Source organism: Schistocerca gregaria, chromosome 2 (assembly GCF_023897955.1).
Source record: "Schistocerca gregaria isolate iqSchGreg1 chromosome 2, iqSchGreg1.2, whole genome shotgun sequence".
Taxonomy (NCBI): domain Eukaryota; kingdom Metazoa; phylum Arthropoda; class Insecta; order Orthoptera; family Acrididae; genus Schistocerca; species Schistocerca gregaria.
Window position 1 is genome coordinate 850,686,365 of NC_064921.1, and position 4,721 is coordinate 850,691,085.

The 4,721-nt window shown below is 45.5% G+C and overlaps 1 non-coding gene across 1 annotated transcript; it reads right to left on the reverse strand.

The window, feature by feature from the left end:
• Positions 1-240: 240 nt before the first annotated feature.
• On the reverse strand, positions 241-314 carry Trnat-ugu (transfer RNA threonine (anticodon UGU)). The gene has a single exon. It is a non-coding gene; the product is annotated as a tRNA-Thr (tRNA).
• Between the last annotated feature and the right edge of the window lie 4,407 nt (positions 315-4,721).

The window sequence follows — 4,721 nt, forward strand, 5'->3', positions numbered from 1 at the left end:
GTCGTTACAGGGTCGCTGACTCACATCTGACCTCTTCTTTTGACGCCTCGGCGATGTAGATCAGAAACGCGACGCGGTTTTCTTATGCTTGAACAAGGTAAACATTTCAAACACAGTACTCCACAGAATCGACACGAAAAGCGTTCAGGACACGGAATAAAGAGAGAAATTACAATGAAATCCAGACCATTAGCTGCTTACAGGCGTTGATAAATAACAGCGGGGACCGCTGAAAGTGTGTGCCCCGACCGGGATTCGAACCCGGGATGTCCTGCATACAAAGCAGACGCTCTATCCGACTGAGCCATCGAGGACACAGAGGATAGTGCGGCTGCAGGTACTGTTCTCTAGCATGCTCCCAGTGAGACCCATATTTCCAGCTTACTGTCGACACAAAAGAAAAGAAATGGTTCAAAATGGCTCTGAGCACTATGGGACTTAACATCTATGGTCGTCAGTCCCCTAGCACTTAGAACTACTTAGACCTAACTAACCTAAGGACATCACACAACACCCAGTCATCACGAGGCAGAGAAAATCCCTGACCTCGCCGGGAATCGAACCCGGGAACCCGGGCGACTGTCGACACACTACATTTGTAGTGTCCCTACCCACTATACTCATTACTCGCAGCAGTCAGTCTACCGATTCCCGCAAGAGTTTGAACAATGTGAGTACATCTGCACTGAAGAAGATCATTGGCCGGTAAACCTTGAACTCTTACGGGAATGGGTAGAATGACTGCCGCGAGTTATGAGTATAGTGGGCAGGGGCCCGACAAATGTAGTGTCTGGACAATAAGTTGGAAATATGGGTCTTCCGGGGAGCGTGACAGAGATAAGTCCCTGCAGTCGCATTGTCCTCTGTGTCCCCGTTGGCTCAGTCGGTCAGAGGGTTTGCCATGTAAGCAGGACATCCCGGGTTCGAATCCCAATCGGGGCACACATTTTCAAGTGTCCCCATTGATATTATCAAGTCCTGTAGGCAGCTAATGGTCTGGATTTCACTGTAATTTCATTCTTCGAGATCTGCAGGATCACCAGTGGCATCTGTTCTGATACCATCTTCATATGGAATAAGGATCGTCAATGAAACTACCCCTCCCCTTGGGGCATTCATTCCCAGACATTTAACACGGCGATCTCCTTTACAACTCTCGACACTGCTAACACCCTCGGACGATTAAACTCTAAGGATACTTTGGTGCTGCAACCCCACTGGACGTAATCTGACTGCTTCAGAATGTAGCGCGACAGCAATTCTTGCCCTGATATACATGGCGGAACCACTAGGGACCGTTCAAAGTCATTCGACGAAGTCTAAACGCGATCCAAAACAGCAAAGCTTGTTTATGCTTTCTCAACCTTCCTGCTTCGCGCTCACCTATGGGGTGTTGACGGAGAGTTGAGACATTGACACATATGTGAATAAAACGACAAAAGGTCCGTCTAAGAACGCCCACCCCCTCCCCGTTCGAAAACACCTGTGTGTCGTCACAGGGTTATTTGGTAAGCGTGATAGCGTTACGGAGATGTTTAGCAAACTCAAGTGGCAGACTCTGCAAGAGAGGCGCTCTGCATAGCGGTGTAGCTTGCTGTCCAGGTTTCGAGAGGGTGCGTTTCTGGATGAGGTATCGAATATATTGCTTCCCCCTACTTATACCTCCCGAGGAGATCACGAAAGCCGGCCGGTGTGGCCGTGCGGTTCTAGGTGCTTCAGTCTGGAACCGCGTGACCGCTACGGTCGCAGGTTCGAATCCTACCTCGTGCGTGGATGTGTTTGATGTCCTTAGGTTTGTTAGGTTTAAGTAGTTGTCAGTCTAGGGGACTGATGACCTCAAATGTTAAGTCCCATAGTGCTCAGAGCCATTTGAACCATTTTTTTTTTTTTTTTTTTTTTGAGATCACGAATGTAAAATCAGAGAGATTTGAGCGCGCACGGAGGCTTTCCGGCAGTTGTTCTTCCCGCGAACCATACGAGACTGGAACAGGAAAGGGAGGTAATGACAGTGGCACGTAAAGTGCTCTCCGCCACACACCGTTGGGTGGCTTGTGGAGTATAAATGTAGATGTAGCCGTAGATGTACATTTGCTCAGCGCGTTAAAAATATGGCTGTCACATACTTGCGCACCCATTCAGCCGAGAGGTGCCTCGCGGCTGCTCTAGCGACTGGGTGCATGCAACTCCTTCGACACCACTTAGGTGGGGCAGAATTGTGTTGATACACGGTACCATTATGTCGTTATTAACCCACATGACTCTTCACTCGAACTTCTGACCTCTTGCCTTTTTTTCACATGTGTCGATGCCTTGAAACTTCCTACCAGGTTAAAACTGTCTGCCTGACCGAGACTCGAACTCGGTATCTTTGCCATTAGCAGGTAAGTGCTCTACCAAGTACGACTGACGACCCGTCCTCAGACTTTCAGTTCCGCCAGTACCTCGTGTTCTACCTTCTGGGCACTGTACCGCGAAAGGCAAAGGTCCCGAGTTCGACTGACGGTCCGGCACACTGTTTCAATCTGCCAGGAAGTTTCATATCAGCTCACACTCCGCTGCAGAATGAAGCTTTCGTTCTGTCAACACCCTACTGTTTCAAATTTCGCCAAGCTCGAGGGTGATGACACAGGGTATCACACTTTTGCACCTTTACAGAGGAAGGTTGCAGGCACCTTTCAGCCAAATTTCAAACATATGTGTCGCAGTGGGAGATAATTATGAGGTTTCTAAAAGGTTAAACTTTTTTGCACACTGTATTGGTTCATTCTTCTAGTAATAAACGCTCTCAGAATATTAAGTGTAAAACACAGAGTGATGCACAACACTTCTCTTCTAACGTATGCTACTGGAGCTGGATCAGAAGCTCCGTAACGCCTTTGCGTTTATTAAACGGATCTTTTACGAAACGCCTCGTCTTCGGATCTTTTTTGTTTTATCATTCAAGCGTATAAGGCTGAGGAGCAATATTCAAGCGTGTCAAACGATGGCTTTGTTAACTGTGTGTTTTGTGCTAGACTGCACTTCCTGACTTTTCCTCCAAAGAATCTCGGTCTGGGACCTTAGTTACCAATAATGTTATGTCATCGTTCAACTTTAAATTGCTCCGTATGCATACTCTCGGATATTTAATGAATACGACTGCTTCCGTTGCTTGTTCTGCAGTCTTGTGGGTATTTCTGTCTATTTATGCGCAATGCGACTTTTTTATTAGTTTCTTATTTTTACTTTTTTTACTCAATAGTCTTTGGTTTCATGCGGCCGCCATAAATTCCTCTATTATGCCAACCATTTCATCTCAGAATGGCAGTTGCAACGTAGGTCCTCAATTATCTGTTTGATGTATTCCAATCTCTGCCTTCCTCTACAGTGTTTACCCTCTACAGCTTCCTTTAGTACCACAGCAGTTATTTCCTGATGTCTTAACAGATGTCCTCTGATCCTGTCCCTCCTTCTTCTCAGTGTTTTCCACATATTCCTTTAATCGCCGATTCTGCAGTGAATCTCCGTATTCCTTACCTAATTTTCAACACTGTTTTGTGGTACCACATCTCAAATGCTTTGATTCTCTTCTTTTACGTTTTACCCACAGTCCACGTTTCACTACTATACAATGCTGTGCTTCAAATGTATGTTCTCATAAATTTCTTCCTCAAATTAAGGCCTATGTTTGATACTAGTAGACTTCCCTTGTTCAGGAAAGCCCTTTTTGGCAGTTTTAGACTGTTTTTTCTGTCCTCCTTGCTCCGTCCATCGCGGGTTATTTTCCTGCCTCGGTAACATAATTCTTTAACTTCGTCTTCTTCGCGATCCCGAATTCGGATGTTAATTTTATCGCTATTCTCACGTCTGCTGTTTCTCACTACTTCGGTCTTTTTTCTGTTTACTCTGAATCCATATTGTGCACTTACTAGACTGTTCATTCTATTCAGTATACACTTTCACTGAGGACATCTATGTCATCAGCAAATTTTATCGCTGACATGCTTTCACCTTGAATTTAATCACACTCTTGAACATTCCTTTTATTTCCGTCATTGCTTCTTCGATGCATACACTAAACATTACGAGCGAAAGACTACATCCCTATCTTACACATTTCTAACCTGAGCACTTCGTTCTTCTAGTTTTATTTTTCTTTCTTGGTTCTTGTACATATTGTGTATTACTCGTCTTTCCTTATAATTAGCTTCTATTTTCTCAGAAATTCGAGTATCTTGCACCATCTGTCGAACACTTTTTCCAGGTCGACAAATCCTATGAACTTGTCTTCATTCTCCTTCAGTACCTTACGCTTGTTGCTACTGAGGATCAACTATCAATCCCTGCACCAAGCATCGATCCTTCGCAGGTCTACCTTCGTCTTTTCTGGGGGGGGGGGGGGGGGGGGGGGCGTCGTGCAGCAATTATTGGTGGAAAGTTATTATTACGGCTGATTATTTATTTCGGTCACACTTTAGGTGTAATTGAGAGCATTGCCGGTTTTCGCCATTAAGGATCATCTCCAGATCTTTTCAGCTAGTCACGGTATAACACGGTTATGACTGTCTCACCACTGAATTATCCATTTTCTCCCCCCCCCCCCCTCCCCTCCCCAGCATTGGTCACAACGCTTTTCGATTCGTTTCTGCACCATTCTCATAGTAGTAATCACGCCCATGCATACACGGTATCCTGTATACTTCCACTTTTTCAAGCGGTTGGCGACCATCCTTTACCGCCCT